The sequence below is a fragment of the Rhinolophus sinicus genome, linkage group LG06 (genome assembly GCF_036562045.2).
Source record: "Rhinolophus sinicus isolate RSC01 linkage group LG06, ASM3656204v1, whole genome shotgun sequence".
Lineage (NCBI taxonomy): Eukaryota > Metazoa > Chordata > Mammalia > Chiroptera > Rhinolophidae > Rhinolophus > Rhinolophus sinicus.
Window position 1 is genome coordinate 53,038,423 of NC_133756.1, and position 27,623 is coordinate 53,066,045.

Consider the following 27,623-nt stretch of genomic DNA (forward strand, 5'->3'; position numbering starts at 1 on the left):
ATATAGTCAATAATATTGTGATAGTGTGGTATGGTGTCAGATGGTTGCTGGACTTATCATGGTGATCACGTCTTTTTTTTTTTTTTAATTTCTTTTATTGGGGAATGTTAAGGAACAGCGTGTTTCTCCAGGGTCCATCAGCTCCAAGTCGCTGTCCTTCAATCTAGTTGTAGAGGGCGCAGCTCACCTCCAAGTCCAGTTGCCGTTTTCAATCTTTATCTGCAGGGGACACAGCCCACCATCCCATGTGGGAATTGAACTGGCAACCTTGTTGAGAGTTTGCGCTCTAACCGACAGCCATCCAGCTGCCCCAGTGGTCACTTCTTTAGGTATACAAATGTTGAACGACTATTGTGTACACCTGAAACTAATACAATATTGTATGCTAACTATATTTTTAATAAAAATCTTTTTTAAAAAGAGATGTGTGATCTGCCCATGAAATAGAGTAGTTGCCCCATCGGAGCTCAGCCTTTTTCCTGTGCTGGCTGTGAGCCTGTCCTCATGCTGGGGTAGAGAGGCTCATTACTGCTCATAGTAACTAAGAAACAGGGCTGGGCCTAGGGGAGAGGGAGACAAAAGGCCCCGAGTGCTCCCACCAGATTGGATGTTGGAAAGTCTGACACTAGGGCATGTAGTCGAGTTGCCCAGCAGCCACTGGCTTTTTCCCGTGAAACTGCAGGGATAACGGAGGGCAGTCTGGTGGCCTGGAGCATCTCCCAGGCTTTGCCAACGGACAGAAGAGTCATGGGGGAGGTGGCCACAGAATGCCATGCGTGCAAAAGTCACAGACCCTCGTTTGCCTAGCCTCTGAATACCTAGTTTTGATGTTTTGTTAAATCTGGAGCTCTCTTAGAAGCACAATGAGAAAAACCTTTCAAGGCTTAGGCACTGCCCCTCCCTTTCATTCCTGCTTTCCACTTCTCTCTTCTTGGCCACCCTCACTGTTTGCGCTGATGAACTTCTGCCACTGGAGTTGGTGTGCCCTGCCTAAGTGGCATTTCAGCACAGATGTCCCCAGGTGCCTACCATCCTTGCCTAGATCAACATATCGGTGGCATATGGCACAAATAGCCTGTCATTTGTGCTTTAAAAATGTCTGCCAGGCTGCTGACTTCTTTGGCGTAATGCCGTGTGGCCCTGGTGCTTGAGGGAGGAGAGTAACAGTGTCTGAAAATTATTTAGAGTGACTTTTCTTGTATAAGAGCCAGAATCTGACGTCCTGCCTTTCCCCATTTCTCGCTCACTCTTTTTCCCCTAGTATGTGAGTTAGAGAAACAAGCACACATTCTGAGGCTCAGTGCCCAGCTGTTGGAGAACAGTTTTCGTTGTACTGGTTCCTGTTTTGGCCCCCCACCTTGCTCTTCTTCAATCAAGACAAGTACCTAGCTTGTGCTTTCCTAACCCTGTTGCATTTGATCCCTTTAAAAGCCTATGAGTAGGCATTAGCTCCATTTTGCAAACAAGAAAACAGAGGCTCAGAGGCTTTAAAATGTTGCCAGGGCATACTACAGAGAAATGACAGAATAACAATTCCAACCCAAGTCTATGTGGCCTCCACAGTCCAAATTCTTTTCGCTCTGTTAAGTCCATGCTTAGGCCGTGGTCTGAACTGTAGCCACATCTAAGCATCGCTGTGGAGGGGGAGAGTTTTTACTGCAGTTCAATGGGCAGAGCTCACAGTGGTCATGTCTCCATAGGCTCTGTCAGCAAGAGCTCCCGGATTCTTCTTGTACAAACTCCTCATCGCGCTCTTCTCTCGGTGTGTTTAATGGTGGGTCATTGTTTCTGTTTAGTTGCCCGATGAGTTTCTCGCTCCTAAATCCAAGTGATGAAGCAGATCCTGCTGTCCTTGGGATTATCCCTTGTTGATGAGCGGTGACCTCAGGACCGGAGACAGCTGACCTGCAGGCAGAGAGAGGGGCATGTTAAAGCTTCCTCCACTCAATTTGGATTGATGAACCGGAATAACTCTGGCAGCAGGGCTCATGGAATTAGCCTCAACCAGCAGTCTTTGTCAATTTTTGTGTTTGAGGTGGAGTGTTTTGGCAAAAGGTCACTTATACCGTCTCTTTGCTACTGTACATACTTGAAAAGCACTCTCTCTGTTACCTGGGATAGCTCTCGCCACAACACCAAACAGTTAGCATTGAACAGACTGGACTGCATTCCCTGGCCCCTCTTTCCTGCCTTTATGCTCAACTTTGCAAGGATCTTTCACTTAAAATGCCTCCCAGTTCTTTGTTCTGTCACCAAAATTCTGTACTTGCTCCAAGACCCTGCTCAATTTAATCAATTTATCTCCTCCAAGAAAACTCTAAATCCTTCTACCCCACTGATAGCTTCTTTATCCCAAATTCCTCACAATTAGAATAATAACAGCATTTCTTTAAAAGTATCTAATTGTTTACTTGAGTAAGTAATGTCATATAGCCCAACAATTAAATATATACAGAGTGTACAAATAATCGAAATATATATATAACTCTTCTTGTTCCAGCTCCCCGGTTCCTGAACCTTCCAGAGATATCTTAACATACATATGTGCTTTAAAAAAAAAAATCCATCAACAATATATGAGCATACTTGTTAACATGTATTAGTGATATAAGAGAGACTATGCTAAACATTTTATATGAATTACTTCATTGAATCCTCTCAACAACTTTACGAGATACGTACTTATTCATATTTTACAAATGAGGAAATGAAGGCTCGGAAAAGTTAAGTAACTTGCCCAGGATCACACACTCATAACGTGGTAGAACTGGGATTTGACCTCAGGCTGTCTGATGAGATTAAGGGTACTTAGAAAGAAAAGCAGCCCCCTGGTATGGCTGGGAATTAAATTCTGGCTAGGGAACTTGCTAGCTATGTGACTATTGGTAAAGCTTCCTAAACAATCTGAACCTCTGTTTCCTTATCTGTAAAATGGGAAGAGGCTCACTTCAGAGAGAGGTGGAGGTGTTGTGAGGATTAGGGGAAATAAAGAATGTACAGCACCTGGCACATAAGAGCATTCAGAAGTGACAGGTATTCTCAAGAACCACGTCTTTTTTTTTTTTTTTTTATGCTGATGATTTTATTTCTTTTTTGTATTGTGGTAAATACTTTTTTAAAATTTTGATTAGAGTTGACATACAATATTACATTACTTTCAGGTGTACAATATGGTGATTAGATAATTATATAATTTATCTTAAGAAGTAATCACCCTGTCTGACACCATACATAGTCTTTTTAATACACATTTTTTGGCTTCAACTGTCTTGTGCATAGAAGGAAGGATATACCCATGCTATGCTTGGCATAATACAGAGCTAGCCTTTTGGATGGCAGGAAAATACCACCCAGAGGCCCCTGAAAGTAAATGCAAGGCAACAGGTCAAAGGGAAGAGCTGGTCACTTGTTGGCTGTTCAAAGAAACTTATGGAATAGTATGGGGGCTGCATTATAACCTTCAGTGTGGTCAACAAGCAGCAATAAAGTGTGGAAGAAAAGAAAGCCTGAGGAAACGCCCTTAGGGACTTTGCCTGGACCATTCTTCCCAGACATCCTCATGGAAACCCCTTATTCCAGTCACCTCCTCAGGGGTTTCTCCTGACTTGCAACCTGCCTCCACCCCCACTTTATTTAAAAATTTTCCCATAACACTTTTCACCATCTATCATATGATATAATGATCCTGCTTATTGCATTTGTTTCCATTGTCTGACTCCTCCAGAATGCAAGCTCCCTGAGGGCAGGGTTCTTTGTTTTTTTACTGATGCAGCCTAAGCATTTACAAAAGTGCTTGTTACATAGTAAGCACTCAATAAATATTTGTTGGTGGAATACATTTTTCAGATAAGGAAACTGAGGTGAAGTGACTTAGATTAGGTAACTTTGCTGGTTTACAGCAGAGTCAAGACTAGAACTCAGTTTTTCTGCCTCCCAAACTAGTTGTCTTTCCACTAAATTAATTTTCAGGATAGAGGAGCATCTATCTAGGATTAAGGAATGATTTGACTATTGACGGATCCAGACAAAACTGGAAACGAGTGCATATAGACAAAATAATTGAACCATAAAAATGACAGCAAGAAAAAATCCATAGATGTGGGTGGTTGTGTTGATTTTTTTCAAAATTTTAAGTACCTGAGACTCTGCTGTCAGTTTATCTAGTGAAATAAGATTCATGATCAATGTGTGGAGACGGAAATTTCAGACCTCATTATACACAAACTGAAGATGATGTCTTTGCTGTCACTGCGGCATTTGACACGCCAGTGAAAACAAAAGGAAATCTGTCTCAGACGCCCCTTTTAGCTTTGACAGATGTAGAAATGCATGAGTTTGGGGCATTAATTTTTGGTTAAATATTAAATGTGAGCATGACCGGAGATGCAGCTGGAGAAGCTACCCCCTAGCTCACAGTTCAGGGCTGAAGCCCCAGGGGTACACTGAATTTCAGCCCAGGACACCCTGCTCCTTCCCTACTTCCTTCTTTCCTCTCCAATGCAAAGGAGGCCCTCTGCCTTTTCCCAGGCTAATCTTCCACCTGGACTTTTGGTGACATTCACTCGGCCATCACCTATTCTCTCTTTACTGAATGTTAAATCTATCTTTTCCCTACAATGTACAGATATGCTCACATCTCCTCCATGCCAAAGCAAGATAAAGAAAACCTTCCAATAATCTCTTGAATCAGTTAACTAATTATTGTATCTACTAAGCTTTGGGGTAATTGGGTCCACAGACTTAATTCCTGGAACATACCTACTGTCATAAGTTTTAGTTTCAATTTCAAGATAAGGTGCCAATCCCCTCACCCCCACCCCGTTTTTTAAACCGCTATTGAAGTTGGGAAACCCAGGTTTGAGCAGATTTACTTTCAGTAAAATTTTTCTAGCATCAAGTTTCCTGCAATATTTTGCAGGGAAGCCTGTCTCTGGTGCCTGTCGCTCTGTGCCCCAGGGTAGATCCTTGGCCCCAATGCTAGGAAGCCTGGGAAGGCGGGGGAGCAGAGGTGGGCCTCGGTTATCTGCAGCAGGCCTAGAACTCAGCCTTGCATGGGTCCACACTGGTGTTGTTGAAAGAGGACAGCATTTGGTGCTAGATGGTCCTAGGTTCTAAATCCATGCAATAGCTGCATGATATTGGGCAAATTGCTCAGGTTTTCTGACCCTCAGTTTCCTCACCTGTATTATGGGGCTACTCATCTTACAGTACTGGCCTATCATTATAAGGCTTACAGAAGATAATCTATGTAAAGTAGCTACCAGTGTTAGTTTCCAACTGAGGATGTCACGCCAACCATGAGGTCCACTTTCTATTAACGTAAAAAGAATTACAAATTTTTTTAAAAAATCATTAAAAAATGAGAAGAAGCAATGCTCAGGTTTCACAGTTTCCCTCTTTAGTTTCTTCTTCAGATCCTTTACCTTCTCGTTTTACTCCTCTACATGTGCCATTCCTTTTTTTATATACCTTTGCTTGACATGATAAATAGGTTTCATTTTCAGTATCATTTCCAGTGAACTGCTTGGAACCTTAAGAAGAAATCTGATACTGAATCCAGGCTCATCACAAAATGGTGCCATGATCAACTGGTAATGTCTGCTTGGGAAAGGTGGGTGGCATCATTATTGCCCATTTTTTATCAACTGCTATGTTTTTTTCCTAAACACACTCATTGTATTCTCACTTTCCACTTCCTAAAATTGTCACCTTTCTAGAAACACAGAGACTGAGTACAATCCAGGGTTCATATATCCCCAATGATTTGTTTTCAGCTCTTTCTATGTTAAATACGGTGCTGGGTAGTTGAAGTTCAGAGAGGTTAAGCTATTTGGCCTCAGTCACACAGCTAGTATGTATGAGAACCAAGGCTGAAAATCAGATCTCTCTGACCTAGAGCTCTTTCCTTAACAGGCTCTCTCCTCTTCAAGGGCAACAATTTCTCAAAGGAAGTCTGGATCATAGCAACCCAGGGCTAATTCCAGGGGTAGGGATGGAGCACCCTTTCCTACCACCTACAGGACACTAACAACTCATACCGGGAGGGGCTCAAGCACGGAGCTTCATCAGCCCAGAAGGTATAGAGCACAGCAGTCAAGGAGCAGAGCTTTGTATATAGACAGACCAGGTCAGAATCCACTTACAAACTGGATAATCTGAAGCAAGTGATTCAATCTTCCTCTTAGTCAATTTCCCTGTAAATTAGGAATAAAATGAACACGACCAACTTCACAGGGTTGTGTGGGGATCCGGGGGAGATAAGGTTTATAAAGAGCTCAGTACAAGGTACAGAACATAAGTCCTCAATACACACCAGTCCTAATTCATCCTAAAGAGAGAGCTGGAAGCTCGGCTCTTCACCTGCACATGGGGAATGTCTGCTAGAATACATAACCGAGGAAAAACACATCTGGAAGACATACAGGCCGATGCAGTAAAACAAGCAAATGAAACATTTGCATATGCTTATTCTTTTCACTTGACCAGGGAAATTCAGGCAATTAATATTTAGGAAGGAATCTGAAGCAAATAGGATGGAGTTTAGCTTTCACTCATATTAATGCCATGTGACCCCACAGCCTCCAGAGCCATTTTAGTTGTGCTAAGACCATGCCCAGAGTGCCTCATTAAAACTTTCTTAACAAGAACGCTATCACCCATGAAATCTGTTTTCTTCTTCCTTCCTGTGACATCACCGCAGTTGCTTCCCAAACACCACTGAAGTATAATTAAGAATGTTCCTTCCTCAGTTTCCTACATTGTTGTATACCTTCATGATATTCCACCATGCTGAGAATTCACTGGATGGGAACACCCGCCCCTTGCCCCAGGCTTTATTTGTGTATTCCATTTCCTCCTTCCTCAGAGGCAGCCACAGAAACTTTCTAGAAAGTAGAATTAGTTTGAAAGCCATCAAGCTTCCCTCCAGCACTCTGACCTCCCTAATGTCATTTTAATGTGGATTGTTTTAGCGTGGGTGCCTCTGTCCAAGAAACCAGAAGAGAAATATTTCTTTTTGAAGAGAATTGGAATCAATTGACCTAAAAGCCTTAGTCTTAGAAGAACTGAGAGATAGTGATATGGGGACTACACAGCCACGCAGTGACTTAGTAATTCAAGAGGATTTTTTCTCTTCTAACTGGCATATCAGTTGTCACAGGCTTTCTGCATTGTGACATCTTGTTTTCTTAGTAAAATAAACATTTTTTTCATTTGGAATTCTCATTTCCCTGTTATTGGTGACAGTGCTATCAGAGCCTCCTTCACAATCATACCCCTATATCTGTATTGATTTTTAGTGCATTGTCCTGACTGCAAGCCACCAAGAAAGTCGGAATCTGCGCCAAGTCTGTCTCCAGGGTACTTGTGAAAATACACTTAGCCTGCCCTACTTCTTCGCTACCTGTCTCTGATATGGGTCTCTCTTCTAGCAAGCTTTGTGTAAGGCAAAGATTCTTTCTGGGGGGTATTCTCTGCATTAAAAAAGAAAGAAAAAGTGTATTATCAGTGAGTATCAATTATAATGAGGCATTCTTAGTGGGGCTTGATAATGTCAGAACCAGGGAACTGTGGCCTCTGTGCTGAGATCCTGGCAGTTGCATTTTATTAACCGGAGTCAGGGTGCTAAGCTGATTTTCAGACTTGATTGACAGAATCCTTTCAGCGTAAACCCTGGAAAACTATAAGGAGGAAAGAATCTCATGCCTATAATAGTTTTAATGTAGAAATGCATTTGATCAGCAGCGTGCTGAGCTCATATTATTTTCAGAGTGAGTGGCAATGTGGTTCCAGTGTCATTTACCACAACCAATTATGGTACATCCTGACAACATTTAACACAGAATTGGATTAATAAAAATGCACTCTCAAAATTGTGTTCTGGGAGGTAAAATACCAGAATTTTCAGTGGATTTCATTTCACCTCTCTTTTATTATAAGGAGGAAAAGGAGGAAGGGGGAAAGGAGAGGAGACAAACACTTTTAGGGTCAACAGGTTGAAAGAAATCATTAAAAGCAGGATATAACTGCAGTTCGATAACGCATCCTTTTTTTTTTTTTTCAGTATGCTTTTCCATTGCTGCAAATCTTTTCCTATATAGAACAGTGGGACAGTCTTCCTTTAAGCACCAGATTCACTTCCCCAAATCAGAGAATGCGTTTCTCAGCCCTCCTCACCATTCTTAACCTCCACAGAAGGCACTAGTTCTAATGACTAAAAATTCCTATGCTATGGACACCAGCCATAAAGGCATTGTTGTGTTCAGAAGGTTCTACTCTAGTGCCAATATTGAATGATCTGTGGACCAACAGAGAGATGTCTTATAGATAATTCACATCTTAAACGGATCAAAGAGCCATTGCTATCTTCTGAATTAACCAGCCACAAATTTCACTGAGATGGTACACTTGAAATACCTGTCCAGGAAATCAAATACTTTTCCTTTTCTGTATTTAAATAGCTTTACTCATTTATTAGAATAGTAAAGTAATACATGTTCATTGCAAAAAAAAATCAGGAACTCTAAAGGAAAGTAATGAAAAATAAGGATATCATCCAGGATAAACATTGTTGATATTCTGGCATCACCCACACACATATTTAGAAACAAAAATTTTATCAGATAATATACACTGTAGTGTAATCTGCTTTTTGTCATTCAGCAATATGGTGTGAACATTTTCCATGTCAATAAATATAGATCAATACCACATCTTCAAAGCGGCAGAATATTACTGTATCATCATTACTTTAATTAATCCTCTTCTGGTAAACATTTAGCCTCCCCTCCTTTCACTCCTCTTTTAAATAATATTGCAACAATATCCCTGTACATCGATGATCCTCAAACTTGAATGTGACCAAGAATCATCTGGGTTATTTTAAATATATAGATGCATAGGCCCCACATCTAGAGATTCTGCTTCAGTAAGAAAGGCATAAAATCCAGCCATGTGCCCTTTACCAAGCACTACAGGTGATATCGAGGCTGGTAGTTCTCGAACCACACTTTGAGAAATATACCTCTTTGCAACCTTGTCTGTTGATTTCCTTAGGATAAAGCTCTAGAAGTGAGGCTGTTATTTTGGCAAAGGCTACGTCATGCAGTGTTTCAACAATCTACCTCATTTGTAGTTATCTTATTGATTAAAAAAAAAAAGGGCAATGAAGGTAAGTGTATGCTCTAAGGTAGGAAGTATGTCTGAGGTCCCGGTGAATAGAATGTCTGTCCAAGAGGCCTGAGAATCAGCCCTTCAGCTGCCTGTGAGATGTGTAACTCCTCCTCAAGCAACCCCTTGGTTCTTCCACGGGAACCTGGCAGTGAGGATTGTTGAGGAGGAATGGGGAGAAGACACAAGGTAAGAGTGAGTTCAACATCTTGGCTGGAGAAGTTGGTTCCTGAAAGGGGAAGGTGACCGCCACTGCTATTTGCACAGGACACTGTGCAACAAGGGGTTACCAAACATGATAGCTCCACCTCCAAACTCCACTTACATACAATCCACATTCGACTAGTGTTCTGTTTCCACCCCAGGTTTTCCAGGAGTTGGAGAGATGAGAATCAGGAAGAATACAGGTATTTCTCCATTTTCAGGATATGAATGTACTTAAGGGTACACACTCACATGACAAAGGCAGATACATATTCCCCTGCTCATAATCTCCAAACTCCAGAAGGAGAAGATTTCCAACTACAAGCTTCACATAAAGAACAATTTTGCGCTAGGCCACAAACTATGGAAATTGAAAAGTAGGTATCCAATTTGAATCATGTAAGGAAAAATATGCTATTTTCTATTTTTGGGGGGTAAATGTTACTGCACTATGATATACATACAGGAAAGTGTTCAAATACAAGTTTACGAACTCGACACATTTTCACAAAATGAACACACTGGTAAAAGCAGCTAACAAATCAAGGAACAGAGGGATACCTGAAACCCAGACATTCCAGGGTACCTGCCTGCAGTCATTATGTACCCCAAAGGTAAGCCACCATCCTGATTTCTAACAGTTTTAATTGGTTTTCCCTGTTGTTGAGCATTACACAAATACAATCAGATAATATATGTACTCTTTCAGACTATTTTTGACTAAATTGTATAGCTCATTAGTTTAACTTTTCATGTCACGTGCAGACATGTCTCAATAGTGAAGCACAGATATCCTCCAAAAAGAAATTTTGAAGTATATACTTTAAATAAATCAGTGTCCATTTGTGCCATTGAAATTGGATGTCTTCATCTAAGCTGAGCCCAGCTGAATCTCTGGGGCCCTTGTATCTGTCCAAAGTAATAAGGATCCTAACAGGCTACTCCCAGTGTGCACAACAGACAACTTGAGAGGCAATATAATGCTATGGGGAAAAGATTAGTTTTGGAACCACACAGAACTGAGTTCAAATACAGTCATCTCCACTTACCGGCCATGTTATCCTCATGAAGTCACATGATCTCTCTGGTGCTCAGTTACCTCTACACCTGTAAAATGGGAGAAATATCTCATTGGGTAGTTGAGAAAATTAAATAAAATCACAAATGTAAAGCACTTGGCATATAACTGGTGCTCTATAAATGTTCATTCTCTTTCTCTCTTCAGAGACCAAATCTTGATTATCCATCAAATACACACAACCTAAATATATTTTTTTCTTTTTTTAAATAAATATATTTTCAATGACAACTAATTGAGCTACTAACTAGCAAGCACAAAATTATTTGGAAACCAGGTTTGCCATCCAAGGGAATTTAAAATTGTTGAAGTAGTCTTTTTTCAGAACTGAGAAATGTCACTGTTCATTCTTTAGAAATCCATATGGCTTCATGTTCCTCACATTTCCCACTATGCTGGCCTAGCTATTTATTTATTAATGATTTCCATCCTGAAACCATTGTTATCTCAGCTTCCTGTGATGGCCTAAGAGCACACAAAATCATCATTTTCCAGCAAAACTACAAAGCATCAAGTGCCCGTGCTTTCTATGACATTATCATTTTATGAATGGCCATTATGCCAACCCATCTATGATGGCCTTTTCAGTTAGACATGTGCACGACTGTGTAACAATCGGATGGTTTCTGCATTTTCACCAGGATACATATTAAAATCCCTGACAGATTGCTAATGAGCTGGTGTTGGAATTACAGAGTAGTCTGTTATCGTTTGTCCATTCACAGTTTCCTCACCAGCCCATCTGTGCTCAGAACAGAGCCACCATGGAGCATGCAGGCTGGGACAGTTTCTCCATTTACACCTTTTGCCTTCAGAGGCCTCTGGGAAAGCGTGTCCCTAATTAAAGATTTTAACAAACATATTGCCAGTTTTCTAACACTGTTATTAAACTGTTCTCTTTTCTTAGAAAAGGTGCTGTTTGTCAGCAGTTTGTAGATTTAGATATTTAGTATGTGTTTCTGTAGCCCTGCAAAATATTTGTGGTTTTAGAATAATTCAATTAGTATGTTATGCATGTATGTACTTGCAAGCACCATAAACACACATGGCACCCATGTTAACAAAATCCTGTATAATTGTTCAGACTCACAAGGACAAAGAAACACGGTGTATTTTTGTGGACACACAGACATCTCTACAGAACAGGGTGGAACTGAATACTCTCTATGGTGGGGACTGTTAAAACAAAGTGATCAGATTGAGATCATGGCTCAGATAATTTGGGGCAAGGACACAGCACCTTTTACCTGATGTGTTTGTATAATTAAGGTACATTGAAAAAGAATCTGATTTCCCTGGTAGAATATCCCTAGCTGGGAGGACAATTATTCTAAAGGTTTTACTTTAGAGCAGTGGTTCTCCATCAGGGTGGCTGAGGTTGGGGCTGGGTAGGGAAGGTGAGGCATGGAGTCAACTGGGAAGCTTCGGCAAAATACCCTCTCGCAACACCACCATCAAATGTGGACACTGCCGCTTGCACCCAGCTGAGAATCGCTGCTCTAGAGCTCTGAGGGAACAAGAGAGATGCCAGAAGGGCTGAGAGCTTGCGGCCCCAGGAAAAGGCTCTCAGATCATTAGTCTTGGAAATGGGTCCATTTTCACTCTGCTCTGAAATTTTGATGTAGATTTGGATACTTTGATTTAATCCTTGAATTACATACAAGTGAGTTTGAGGAAGATGCCACAAAGCATAAGGCAAGGTCCACGTCCTGAAAGAATCTGCGCACTAGAGAGCTAATATATATACTGGAGGTGCCAAAAAAATGTATACACATGACTTGTATTCATCTTTTGTTATCAGTATATATTGAGTACTACAATTTTAATACAGTTTTCTCCTTTCTTAAAATGTGTATACATATTTTTTGCACCCCCAGTATATATACCATACGCGCTACCTAACACCACAAGGTAGCCAATGCTCAGAAACAGACGATTGGCACAGATGCAGGGGCATTCAGAGACCAGAGACATCCCCCCTGGAAAGAATGAATTAGGGAGGTGTAGGACCCAGTGCTTGAGAGAGGGGAGAAGACACTGCGAGCTGGGGAGAGAGTGGGAAAGCGCAGTCATATTTGGGGAATCTTGAACAGACTGCTTGGCTAGAGCAGAATTTTGCAGTGGGACACTGAGAAAGCAAGGTTTCAAGGATAAAGGGCTACTCTGTCAAGGCTAAGACCTGTACTTTATTTATTTATTTATTTTCTAGTTAGGTATTTAGTTATTTTCCCCTTTTAAATGGACTTTATCTTTAGAGCAGTTTTAAGTTCACAGCAAATTTGAGCAGGAAGTACAGAGAGTGCGCGTATACTCCTTGTCCCCCGACACACACAGCCCCCACCCCACCCCACCCACGCCACTATCCACTTCTCTCACCTGAGTGGTACGTTTGTTACAGTTGATGAACCTACCACATTATAATGTCAATGGATGAACCTACACTGACACGTCATTATCGCCCCAAGTCCATAGTTTACATTAAGGTTCATCCTTAGTATTGTATATTTTATGGGTTTCGACAAATGCGTAACGACATGGATCCACCATTATAGCAATACGCGGAGTAGTTTCACTGCCCCAAAAATCCTCTGTGCTTCACTTATTCATCCCTCCCTCCCATCCAACACCTGGCAACCACTGATCTTTTTATCACTGTCTTCAAAGTTTTGTCTTTTCCAGAATGCCATATAGTTGGAATCATATAGCATAAAAGCCTTTTCAGTTTGGCTTACTTCATTTAGTAATATTAGGTTAGTGATATTTTAGGTTATTTAAGATTACTCTATGTCTCTTCACTGCTTGATAACTCATTTATTTTTAATGCTGAATGATATTCCATTGTCTGGACATACCATGGTTTATTTATCCATTAACCAATGAAGGACATTTTGGTTACTCCCAAGTTTTGGCAATTACGAATAAAGCTGCTATAAATACCCATGAGCAGATTTTCGTGTGGACATAAGTTTTCAATTCCTTAGGATAAATACCAACAAGGGTGTTTGTTGGATTGTATGATATGAGTATCCTTGGTTTTATAAAAAAATTGCCAAACTATCTTCCAAACTAGCTGCACCATTTTGCATTCCCACGAGCAATGAATGAGAGCTCCTTTGCGCCACATCGTCTCCAGCACAGGGTGTTATCAGTGTTCTGGATTTCGGCCATTCTAATCGGTGTGTAGTGGTATCACATTGTTGTTTTAATTTGCATTTCCCTAATGATATGTGATGTGGAGAATCTTTTCATGTAGTTATTTTCTATCTTTGTCTTCTTTGGTGAGGTATTGTTCAAGTCTTTTGTCCATTTTTAAATTGGGTTGTTTGAAAAAAATTAAGTTGTATGTTTTCTTATTGTTGAATTTTATGAATTCTTTACATATTTTGGATAACAATCCTTTATCAATTATGTCTATTGCAAATATTTTCTCCCAGTGTGAGGCTTGTCTTTCATTCTCTTGAAATTGTGTTTCATAGAGCAAAAGTTTTAGATTTTTTTTTTAATTTCAATGAAATCCAGCTTATCAATTATTTTTTTCATGTATCATGCCTTTGGTGTCGTATCAAAAGAGTCATTACCAAATCCCAGATCACCTAGATTGTCTCCTACGTTATCTTCTGGGAGTTTTATAGTTTTGAGTTTTACATTTAGATCTATGATCGAATTTGAATGTGTGTGTGTGTGTGTGTGTGTGTGTGTGTGTGTGTGAGAGAGAGAGAGAGAGAGAGAGAGAGAGAGAGGGGTAATGTCTGTATCTAGATTATTATTACCTTTTTTTGCATGTGAATATACAGTTGTCCAGCACTATTTGTTGAAAAAACGATTTCTCTATTGTATCGCCTTAAATCCTTTGCTAAAGATCTGTTGACTATATATGGTTTGCATCTATTTCTGAGCTCTCTATGTTGTTCCATTGATTTATTTGTCTATTTTTCACCAGTACCACCCTGTCTTGATTACTGTAGCTTTACCATAAGTCTTGAAGTCTGTCAGTCCTCCAACTTCATTCTTCTCCTTTAATATTGTGATAGCTACCTTGTATCCTTTGCCTCTCCATATCAACTTTAGAATCAGTTTATCAATACCCACAAGATAACTTGCTAGGATTTTTACTGGGATTGTGTTGAGTCTACAGATCAAGTTGAAAAGAACTGACATCTTGACAATACTGAATCTTCCTATCCATGAACATGGAATATTTGTCCATTTATTGAGTTCTTCTTTGATATCTTTCTTCACAGTTTTGTAGTTTTCCTCATATAGATCTTGTACATATTTTGATAGATTTATACTAAGTATTTCATTTCATTTTTGGAGGTGCTATTAATGTAAATAATATTGTATTTTTAATTTCAAATTCCATTTGTTCATTGCTGCTATCTAGAAAAGTGATTAACTTTTATATATTAACCTTATATCCTGCAACCTTGCTATAAGCACTTAGTAGTTCCAGGAGGTTTTCTGTCAATTCTTTCAGAATTTCTATATAGATGATCACGTTTTCTGCAAACAAAGAGTTTTATTTCTTCCTTCCCAAACTGTATAATTTTTATTTCCTTCTCTTGTCTTGTTGCATCAGCTAGGACTTTCAGTACCATGTTGAGAAGGAGTGATGAGAGGAAACATCCTTGCCTTGTTCCTCATCTTCACAGGAAAGCTTCAAGTTTCTCATTGTTAAGTATGATGTTAGCTGTATGTTTTTTGTAAATGTTCTTTATCCAGTTGAGGAAACTCCCTTTATTCTTATTTTCTGAAAGTTTTTAATCATGATAGAATGTTGGATTTTATCACATACTTTTGCTGCATCTATTCATACGATCATGTAATTTTTCTTATTTAGTCTACTGATGTGATGGATTAGTTGATGTTTGAATGTTGAGACAGCCTTATATACCTGCGATAAATCCCACTGGGTCATGCCGTATAATTCTTTTTATACATTGTTGAATTTGATTTGCTAATATTTTGCTGAGGATTTTTTTCATCTGTGTTCATGAGTGATGTTGGCCTGTAGTTTTCTTATTATGTTTTTGTCTGGTTTTGGTATTAGGGTAACACTGGCCTCCTAGAGTGAGTTTGGAAGTATTCCCTCTACTTCTACCTTGTGAGAGAGATTGTAGAGAATTGGTATAATTTCTTTAAATGTTTGATAGAATTCACCACTGAACCCATCTGGGCCTAGTTCCTTCTGTTTTGGAAGGTTATTCGTTGTTGATACAATTTCTCTAACCAATATATGCCAATTCAAATGGTCTATTTCTTCTTGTGTGAGTTTTGGCAGATTGTGTCTTTTAAGACATTAGTCCATTTCATCTAGGTTATTAAATTTATGGGCAAAGAGCTGTTCATAGTGTTTCTTTATTACCCTTTTTATGTCCATGGGATATGTAGTGATGTCCCCTCTTTCATTTCTAATATTAGTAATTTGTGTCTTTTCTCTTTTTTTTCTTAGTCAATCTGCTAGAGGTTTGTTGATGGTTTTGATCATTTCAGAGAACCAGCTTTTGGTTTTGTTGATTTTCTGTTTCAATTTCATTGATTTCTGATCTAATTTTTCTATTTCTTTTCTTCTGCCTACTTTGGATTTAATTTGCTCTTCTTCTAGTGTCTTAAGTTGGAAGTTTAGGTTATTGTTTTTAAATCATTCTTCTTTTCTAACCTGTGCACTCAATGCCATATATTTCCCTCTTAGCATTGCTTTCGCTGCATCTCACAAATTTTGATAAGTTGTATTTCCATTTTCACTTAGTTCAAAATATTTTTAAATTTCTCTTGGGATTTCTTCTTTAACTCGTGTGTTATTTTAAAGTGTCCTACGTAATCTCCAAGTATTTTGTGATTTTTCCAGCTACCTGTTATTGATTTTTAGTTTAGTTGCATTATAGTCTGAGAGGATACAAGGTTGGACAATTAAGTTTGTGAACTTGTTGCAATGATGTTGTTAACCTTTTTTGATATCAGAGGGATTATTCATTATGAATTTGTACCAACTGGACAAACAGTTAACCAAGTTTACTATTTGGAAGTGCTGAAAAGGCTGTGTAAAAATGTTAGACGAGGGGCTGGCCCAGTGGTTCAGGCAGTTAGAGCTCCACGCTCCTAACTCCGAAGGCTGCCAGTTTGATTCCCACATGGGCCAGTGGGCTCTCAACCACAAGGTTGCCAGTTCAACTCCTCGAGTCCCGCAAGGGATGGTGGGCTCCGCCCCCTGCAACTAAGTTTGAACACGGCACCTTGAGCTGAGCTGCATCCCTGATGGCTCAGTTGGTTGGAGCACAGGCTCTCAACCACAAGGTTGCGAGTTCGATTCCTCGAGTCCCACAAGGGATGGTGGACTGCACCCCCTGCAACTAAGATTGAACACAGCACCTTGAGCTGAGCTGCCACTAAGCTCCCAGATGGCTCAGTTGGTTGGAGCACGTCCTCTCAACCACAAGGTTGCCGGTTCAACTCCAGCAAGGGATGGTGGGCTGTGCCCCCTGCAACTAGCAATGGCAACTGGATCTGGAGCTGAGCTGCGCCCTCCACAATTAAGACTGAAAGGACAACTTGAAGCTGAACAGCATCCTCCACAACTAAGATTGAAAGGACAACAACTTGACTTGGGAAAAAAAAAAGTCCTGGAAGTACACACTGTTCCCTAATAAAGTCCTGCTCCCCTTCCCCAATAAAATCTTTAAAAAAAAAAAAAAAAGTTAGATGACTTGAACTGTTAGCCAGCAATTCATGGCTCTTGCATCACGACAATGCACCAGCTCACACGGCACTGTCTGAGAGAGAGTTTTTAGCCAGTGAACAAATAACTATATTGGAACACCCTCCCTACTCACCTGATCTGGCCCCCAATGACTTCTTTCTTTACCTGAAAATAAAGGAAATATTGAAAGGAAGACATTTTGATGACATTCAGGACATCAAGGGTAATACGACGACAGCTCTGGTGGCCATTCCAGAAAAAGAGTTCCAAAATTGCTTTGAAAGGTGGACTAGGTGCTGGCATCAGTGCATAGCTTCCCAAGGGGAGTACTTCGAAGGTGACCATAATGATATTCAGCAATGAGGTACGCAGCCCGTTTTCTAGGATGAGTTTGGAACTTCATTGTCTGACCTCGTACATTGTATGATTTCTAGTCTTTTTAATTTTTAAGGTGTGTTTTATTTTGCAGAATGGAAGCTGATCTTGGTGTATGTTCTATTTGAACTTGGAAAGAATGTGTATTCTGTTGTTGTTGGATGAACTATTCTATAGATGTCAATCATATTCAGTTGATTGATCGTATTGTTGAGTTCAACTATGTCCTTACTGAATTTATGCCTGCTGGGTCTGTCCACTTCTGACAGAGGAATGTTAAAGTCTCACCTACAATAGTGGATTGATTGATTTTACCTTGTAATTCTATCAGTTTTTGCTTTACACATTTTGATGCTCTGTTGCTAGGCATATACAAATTAAGGGTTGCATGTCTTGTTAGAGTATTGACTCCTTTATCATTATGTAATGCCCATCTTTATCACTATAATTTTCCTTGCTCTGAAGTTTGCTCTGTGTGAAGTTAATATAGCCACTCCTTTTTTTAAAATTTAATGTTAACATGATATATCTTTTTCCATATCTTTACTTCAAATTTATTTATATTTAAAGTGGGTTTCTTGTAGATGGCATATATTGGGACTTGTTTCTTGAATCACTCTGACAATCTCTGCTTTTAATAAGTGTATTTAGACTACTGATGCTTAAAGTGATTACTGGTATAGTTGAATTAATCTCTACCATATTTGTTACTGTTTTCTATCGTTGCCCTTGTTCTTTGCTCTTATATTTGTCTTCCACTCTTTTACTGCTTTTGTGATTTTAGTTGAAATTTTTATGATTCCGTTGTATCTCCTTTCTTAACATATCAGTTATACTTCTTTTTAAAAACTTTTTAAGTGGTTGGCTGGAATTGGCAATATATATTTACAACTAATCCAGATCCACTTTTAAATAACACTATACATTTTCATAAACTATATACTTAGTTTCTCTCTCCCATCTCTCATATCATTGCTGTCATTCATTATATATATATATATATATATATATATATATATATACACACATATATATATATTCAAATACATTGTTGCTGTTCTTATTTTGAACAAACTGTTGTCAGTTAGATTAATTAAGAATAAGAAAAATAAACTTTTTATTTACCTTCACTTATTTCTTCTCTAATACTCTTCATTTCTTTAGATTCAAGGTATTGACCTAGTATGTGAATTTCCTTCCCTCTAAATAACTTCTTTTAACATTTCTAGCAAGACAGGTCTACTGGCAACAAATTCCTTCAGTGTTTGTCTGAGATGGTCGTTACTCTTGCTTCCCTTTTGAAGGATAATTTCACAAGCACTAGATTGGTGGGGTTTTCTCTCTCTCTCAACATTCCAGTCTCTTCTTGCTTGCTTGGTTTTCGAGAAGTCAGATGTAATTTTTTACTGCTCCTCTATAGGTAAGATGTTTTTCCCCCTTTGCCTTCTTTCAAGATTTTTATTTATCTTTAATTTTCTGCAGTTTGAATATACTATGCCTAAGTGTAGTTTTTCTTTTACACTTATTCTCTTTAGTGTTCGCTGAGCTTCCTGATGGTATAGTTTGATGTCTAACATTAATTTGAGGAAATTCTCAGTCATTATTGCTTGAAACAATTCTTCTGTTCCTTCCTTACTCGTTTTCTTTTCCTTTTAGTATTCTTATTATGCCTTTTGTAGTTTTCCCACAGTTCTTGGATATTCTGTTCCATTTTTTTTCTGTCTTTTTTCTTTTGCTTTTAGTTTTGAGTTTCATTTGACATACCCCCAAACTCAGAGATTATTTCTTCAGTCATGTCCAGTCTCTAATGAGCCCATCAAAGACATTCTTCACTTCTGATACAGTGTTTTTGAACTCTAACATTTCTCTTTTTATTCTTAGCATTTTCATGTCTTTTCTCACATTATCCATCTGTTCTTGCATGTTGTCTACGTTTTTCATTAGAGTCCTCAGTATATTAGTCATAGGTGTTTTAAATTCACAGTCTTATCATTCCAACATCCCAGCCATATCTGAGTCTCATTCTAATGCCTGCCCTGTCTCTTCAAACTGTTTTTGTTTTTCATTTATAGTGCCTTGTAAATTTTTGGTGAAATCTGAACTGATGTGCTGAGCAAGAGAAACTGTAGTAGATAGGCCTTTAGCTATGTTGTGCTAAGGTGCAGAGGAGGGGAAGCATCCTGTAGTCCTATGATTAGGTCTCAGTCTTTTAGGGAGCTTGTGTCCCTAAGCTGTGAGCTTCACAAACACCTCTCAGTCCCCCCCCCCCCATCTGTGGTGGGATAGGACAGCTGGAAAAGCTGGAGTTGGGTATTGCCCTCCCCTCAGGTTGGTTAGGCTCTGTCAAAACCCCAGTAGGTTAGGCTCTGGGAAACAGTTTCTCTTATGGGCAGGCCTTGTTAAGGAGAACAGAATGCTCTGTGTATTTCAATATGGCCACTTTCCCCCCTCCCCCTGTCAGAAGCACAAGGGAAATTTTAATTTTTCTACAGTTTTCTCTGTGACAACCTGACAGAGCTCCAGCAGGTAAAACTCCCAAAAGTATAAGCTTTCAGCAATTTGTCAATTACAGTTCAAATTTTCCTATTCCAGCACTGGTTTCCACTCATAAGCTTCTGCTCAGGTAAATTGTGATTCTCTGTATCTGCTCATCTGTTTCTCTAATTTTGGAGACTGTGGTTTGCCCTGTGACCTCATTTCTCTGATGGATCTAAGAAGAATTATTGATTTCTTAGCTTTTTTGTTGTTGCTCAGCTTTTCACTTGTTGTTTGGACAAAGTCGGGACTTCCGTGCTCCTTACATGCTGGACTGGAATCCAAACGTCTATACTTTATCTTTTAGGTGGCATGGAGTTATTGAAAAAGAATGGGTATGTTGATTAACTGGTTGGTAGGTTGGTTTTTAACAAGATCATCAAAAGTTATTGTGTAATGCATTTTGGAGGCTCGGCAGCTGGGCAGCTTTGCTATCTTCACTGGCTGTAATCTGATTGAAGGTGACCAAGGCTGGGACAACTGGGGTGACCTGGACCTGCTCAATGGGTTTTTAATTCTCCAGAAGGCTGACCTGGATGTTTTTCATCATGGCCATGGCAGAAAACAAGAGTGCAAACAAAAATGTGCAACCATTTCTTTAAGATTCGGCTTGTATCACATCTGCTGTCATCCCATTCACCAAAGCAAGTCCCATCGTTGAGCTCAGCCTCAAGGAATGGGGGAATGGATTCCGCCTCTTGATAAAAAGAACTGCAAAGTCACATGGTAAAGGACGAGGACACAGGAAGCGGTGAAGAATTTCGGCCATAAATGCAATCAGTTTACAACACCTGGATTCAAATCCCAGCTCTCCACGTGACCATGAGTAAAGCACCTGACAACTGGCATAAAGAGTACTTACCTCCTGGCATGGTTGTTTGCATTGAATCAAATGACCCATGTAAAACACTTAGAATGTCCATCCCATGTAAGTAAAAAAATAAGAAGGCACTGTACTGCCTGCATTCTGGTGGCAGAGAGATGAGTTGGGATACATATGGTCATTGGGGGTTGTGGGTCCGTACTAGGGTGATATTGAATGAAGTGAAAAGGCCCAGTCATATTTGGGAGGGACAATAAAGGATGAATCTTTAGGAACAGGTGTCCATAGGGCAGTGTCAATGCCATTGACAGAATCAGGAAGGTTGCTGTCTTGGGCACAGACGGCTCCTCTCCACCTGTATCTCTAGCCTAGTCTCTGGGAGTTTCAGGAAAGGGATGTGGAGACAGTATTCAGTGGCTTTGCTCAGCATGGCACAAAAATCGGTATTTAACAATCAACTAAACAGTAGTTTTCATTTGGAAAACCTGCTATTATTTTCCATTAAGAAATGGAGACGTCCTATTAGGGATGATCACTCTGAAAAACACTTGGAAAGAAGACTCCCCATTCGTCTGATTTCCAAGAGAGACAGACATTCATTCAGGACTGTGTGTCACACTTGACCACAGCCCAAGGGGAGTGGGATTGTCCTTACATTCACAATAGAACCTGCGTTTCCAGATGCCAGAGGTCACGGCAACAGAGGATTTTTTTTTTTTACCCAATATCATGGCTTTAGTTTCTATAATAACTTTTAGTCTAACGAGTGTTCACTGCACTAGAATAATTCCAAGTGCTAACTCCAAGGAAGACTCTCATAGCCTATTAGCTTAAGCAATTGCCAGCCAAACAAAATATTTCCCATGTAAAATGATTTAGTGCAGCATGACTGGGATAAATAATGAAGGCATTTGTTTATGCTTACTTACAACATTCCTCGTAGGCAAAAAAGGGGACGAAAACATCATTCTAAGCCTAAGAAGGCAGCCGGTGCAGGCTCATCAAAAATATGCATTTTCTTTTGTAGTCAAAGAGTGTGAGCTTGCTCTACTTCACCTTCTGGCTTGGGCTCCTCTGATATCCATGTAATTTAAATGAGAAAGTCATTCTAGGGAGTCGTCACATTTCAAAGAAGTGACCCTTTTTGGATGTTGAAAGGATCCCCAGTGTTTGGGTTCCCTCCCAGGTGAGGTGGTGTCACAGAGTTCTTGCAATGTCACCCGGAGAAACAGACCTTGGAAAGCCTAAATAGAAGTTGTTTACCTTGTCTTTTATGCTTGTTGTGCAAATGGGCTTCAGCTTTGGAGAGGAAAGAAGCACATTTCAAGCTCAGTCTAAGTCAAAATTCACCACTGCTGTCAGTCAAACCCAGGCAAAAAAGGAGTTTTCATTAATTCTTGCCGTTGCCTGACTTCCACCGTGAACTTTGTGGCTAAGACTTCGGTAGCATCCTCCAAACTGACCCCCAGCTAGGTGGGCTTAGCTTCGAAGGGTGACCCCGTCGAGGCACTTTACTCCTTGTTCTCTCTCCTGAGGAACAGGTTCCTCTGAGTTCCCCCATTTACACCTGCTCCCACCTCCCCCAGGAAGGAATCCCTCGTCCTCCTGGGAACAGAATCACTCAGGCAGCCATGCTGGTCACAGCATCGTATTTCAGGCCGCATCCAGACATGGATTTGCATCCTGTCCTGAACTCCATACTCTTTACCCTGTCCCAGAGCCATTACTTTCCTAACATCCCGTCTGGCCCACACTGGATGAGATGTGTCGGGAAAAGTCCCACCAAAGTCACTCTCCAGACAACCCAATTAAAGAAGCCCCCTTCTCCATTTAGGGGTCTTCCTGTGATAACTGGCTTCTGTCTGTGACACAGAACTTCCTGTACTTTCTCCACTGCTCCACTGGAAATGCTCTCTCTCCCTTTTACCTGCCAAATTAGGTTTAAAGAGAAAGTGTCTGGGTCCTGGATCCTAGGAAGGTGTTAAATATCTCTGCTGCCAGGAATCCAGCTAGAGATATTAACACCTACCTCCTGGCTCAAGAGTGGGTGTTAATGTTCTCGCTGCCAGAACTCTTTCATCCGGGGCTTCTCCTCTAGCCAGCGCTCAGCCTGTGCCAGGGCTGAGGAAAGCAAGTCAAACCAGACTGGCCTCTTGACAGTGAGAAGGAGCCTCTTTTGGTGAGCACTAAAACCACAATTCCACCTTTTTAATCACTGCTAAAGCACCTTGAAGTGGAAGACGGTTTCAAAAACTGGGAATATAAAGGACATGGAAAACATTACTTTAATAATAACGTTTGCATAGTATTCTAATTTACCAAAGCAATTTCACATAGAAACAACACAAACCTTTTCCTCAAGGTTTACTTAACATAGTGATTCTTAGCACAACCCTGAGAGGCAGGTATTGTTATTGTCACGTACAGATGACTTCACAGGCTCAGAGAAGGCAAATGGTGGGGACTCTGCAGGTGGATCCCTGTCTGGCTGCCAAATCCTTGCGTTAATCCCAGCTCCCTATTGGATTGCTGATCCTGACAATGACCTTGTGAGAGCACAGGGCAGGTGGTGTTATAGACCAGAAACGGAGTGCATTTTGACCAAGAACAAAATGTAGAAGACTTCTGATATCAGTCCAAGTCCAACTGAGTCCAGACTAATGTACTTTCTTTCTACCAGACCACAGTCAGTGGTCACCCCAATGAACAGCTCTTTACTCAACCTGTCACCATTCATTCACTTACTCAGATAACATATATTTGCTGCTATTAAAGAATTGTAAAAAATTTTAGGTGTCACAATAGTATTGTGATTATGTTTCTTTTTTAATTGTCCTTATTTTTTAAAGCTACGTATTGAAAAAAAACTATAGATTGACTTGCCCAGGTATTTATGGGCTCTGAGCCCTTGGACATCATACATATCTAAACATCCTGCCAACACCTGGTCATTTAGAATGATCTATCCATAGTCACTAAAAAAATCTCAATAAACCAAGCAAAACTTTAAACTTGTTTTTCTGCCATGCCTTAGATTTAAAAATATGGGGGAGGGAGAAGAGTTGGGGTGAAGTTACATCTTTCTTAGAACATTTTTATAGTTGTATGCAACCTTTCAAATTGTAATTGCATATGTGTAATTTCCAGTAAGCTAATAAAATAACTATTTTCTGAAAAGCAAATAAAACAAAAACAGTCATATATTGTGTGCTTCAGGAAAACTTAGTAAGTTGGGGAAGTCACTTTAAATTATTTTTAATAGTGAAAAATCCCTTTATGAAGTAGGGAGTTGGAGTGGGAGTTTGCCTACGGTTTCCGTTTAGAATCTTGTGTATTGTATTTCCTTCAAGTGGGGCTCACCTGTCGCCTCCTCAGGGACCAAATCCATCCACCTTTCCCACCTGCTCTCCCACACTAGGAGGCCAGAGGGTTCTTCAGCTCATTCTCAGTTCCTGCAGATGTATCCCTGGAATGTTTGAATTGGAAACCTTCCAATCTCTTCCTTTTGCCCAGTGGCCCTGATACAGGCCCTGCCAGGACTGGGTTTTTAGAGACGGCCCCTTGACTTGGAATGACCCCCACCCCCACCCACACCCCCAACCAACAGCAAGTGCTCACAAGACAATAGAACCATAGTACTTCACTGAAATGCACTCTGCATCCTTGAGCACTCAAGGGGGTAACCTTAATGAGCACAAAATATTCCTCTCTAATAAGAACATGCTGTCATAATCACCCTCTATGTGATAAATATCCTAGAGGTTTTCTCTTTGTTAGGTTAATGCTTTTCCACAAGATAATTTAACCAATTCTCTAAAAAATAATCGCATGTTATCAGGCCCCAATATAGTAATGTGGTATGGTTTTTTGTTTTAATGTTTTGAATGTTGCCTTAAACAAATCCCATCCAAATAAATGCTCGCTTTTTCAGCTGGCACCAAAGCTTGTGTTGTTCATGGTAATCAAGCTCCCAGTTGGCTAACTCCTCATCGAACAGTATGTCTTCTGATTTCATTTGAGCAAAATTTATCATCCACAAGCAAAGACAGAAAATGTGTGAATGTCTAAAGCTTATGTAAATTAAGAGGCCATGCACACTGGTCCTAAAAATAGTAGATAATTATAGGCATTTCTTCCCTATACAATAATTATAGGCCTCCTGTCATCTTTCCTGTTCTGTATAAGGTCACAGTAGTATTATACAAAATTTACAGTATATTACAAGTTAAAAACACAATAATTAGCAACTGTGCATCTTCAGCACCAGTGATGAATGTTCACAGTAAAAGTTAGAAAAAAAAGAGCTGTATTTGTTTTATGTGGACAGTACACACTTAAATTTAATCATCAACTCCTGCTACCCAATAGGCAATATTCTCTATTATAATGCTATTTACCAAGTTCACAGTACACCCTTGGGCTGAATTCATCCTTAACGAAGAGACAGGAAGCCAAATCTCTCACCATCATCTCAACCAGATGTACCATATTATTTTAAATTTAATAATTCTGTTGAACATATTGAATGATAATGAGCAAGCTTAGAGAAAGTGCCAAGGATTATTTTGACTATTATGATCAACGTCTGATTCGGGGGGAAAAAATCTTCTCACTAAATAATGTGGGAAGTTCAGAGGTTTGCTTATTTAATGCATGGGTTGGGGTTGCTTTCCCGTGCTTGTTTATATCATTCACAGATGGGAGGAAGGCACTATAGATATTATGTTTCAGTGGAAAAGAAGTATTTTAACAAAAAAGAGGGTTTACCCTCAGCTCTTAATTATCCATACTAATGGGAACAAAGAGGCACAGATAATACAAAATGACAGAATAGAACTATCATTTCTATTTTGCTTAAGGAGAAAGTCAGAGAACCATACACCCTCACTTCAGCGTTCCCCAGCTCTGTCATGCTGTCAAAAGCGGTTTAGGAAGGATGAGGATTTAGCAAGAATGGGGCAAGAAAAGGTTCTAGAGGCCCAAAGTCCCCTATCATAAAACCCACGCATGGATACTTGTGTCATTTGTTTTGCTCGGTTGTATCACGTCTCTGACTATGATCCTTCTGTCCCCACCTTGCCGTGCTGGTGACCCAGGTGGTCACTCTCTAGGGCTGTGCTGCCTCAGAAGCAGTTCAGACCCAAAGACCAGCATTCCAGGGGGAACTGAGAATTAACCAGAGCAACCATTCTGCTTTGTGTAAGAACCTGATTTATCGGGTGACTATCTTTGCCATTCCCCTTCTGTTTCCATAGCTGAGAGCAGAACAGTATGTGCAGAGATTATGAATAAGGACTCTGGAGTCAGACCTTCTGGGTTCAAATCCCAGTGCCACTCTTCATTAGCTCTATGAACTTAGATGTATGCCTCAGTTTTCACATCTATAAAATGGGAAAGTAATAGTTGTGAGCATTAAAAGGATATGTGTTATAAGTGAGATATAAATATCTCACTTATATAAATATCTGATTAAATGCTCCCTGGCAATGGCAAGTTGCTATGGCAATTGAACAGACTTAGAACTAATGTAAAATATGCCTTCTGATTAAGAGAACAAGTTTTGGGATCAGGTAAGTCAATAACATGCAAACCTCTGTTCTTGGATTCAGGCTGGCCCATCCAACTGTCTAGTTGTCTTCTCCCCTTGGATGTCTCTCAGGCCCTGCAAACACAGCAGAACTCATTGCCTTCCTCCATAAACCCGCTTCTCTTGCTCCCCACCTCAGTGAGCAACACCACGAGAACAATACATCCTTGGCCATCATCTCCCCAACCACTGACTTCCAATCCATTAACAGAGAAGACCTGCCAAGTCCCAGCATACATTCCTCCCTTCTCCTTTCTCAGCAGTTTCCATTTCCATTTGGGGAACCACCTGCTTTGGGGAAAGCTTGATCTCCCCACCCCCACTCCCCTTGACTTGCACTAATTCAGTCAGAGCATTCCATCTTGCTAGCCTCAATAACTGGTTCAGGAATGGGCATGAGACTTAAGTTGGTCCAATCAGCGTGAGGCTTGACACATGTGCTGGGAATGTTGGAGCAAAGACATGGCACTCTCTTTTTCAAACAGGATGTATAAGAAGAAGCATGTAGCCTTGGAGCCGCTGGCAGCCACCTTGGGATTATGAGGGTAGTCCCCTTACAATAAACCGTATATGGCTGAAGGTAAAACAGGGAGTCAAACAGAACCAGTCCCCTAGAGACTTCATGGAGCTTTGCCTGGGCCCAGCACTACCTCCACATATTATACTTACATAAACCAATAAATTCCTTTCACTCATTAAGTCAGCTTTTATTACTTGCAATTGAAAGCATTCTAAATAATTCAATCAAAAATTTTACCTCCTAAGGGCAGCTGGATGGCTCAATTGGTTAGAGCATGAGCTCTTAATAACAAGGTTGCCGGTTCAATTCCCGCATGGGATGGTGGGCTGTGCCTCCTGCAACTATGATTGAAAACAGCAACTGGACTTGGAGCTGAGCTGCGCCCTCCACAACTAGATTGAAGGACAAGTTGGAGCTGATGGGCCCTGGAGAAACCCACTGTTTCCCAATATTCCCCAATAAAAAATAAAAAAAAAGTTTACCTCCTAAATATTTCTGGAATCCATTCACTTCTGTCGGTCTCCTCCACCACCACCCTGGTTCAAACTACCATTATTTCCTATCTGGACTATAGCAATAGCCTTCAATTAGTCTGCCTGCTCCATTAGTTGTCCACCTTCCCACTTCACTCTCCAC

The 27,623-nt window shown here is 40.2% G+C and overlaps 1 long non-coding RNA gene across 1 annotated transcript; it reads right to left on the bottom strand.

Moving 5' to 3' along the window:
- Window positions 1-72: 72 nt before the first annotated feature.
- LOC141572129 (uncharacterized) lies at window positions 73-27,623 on the bottom strand. Its single transcript, XR_012497298.1, has 3 exons — window positions 27,470-27,623; window positions 10,422-10,479; window positions 73-1,905 (listed from the first exon to the last, which is right to left on the bottom strand). It is a non-coding gene; the product is annotated as an uncharacterized LOC141572129 (long non-coding RNA).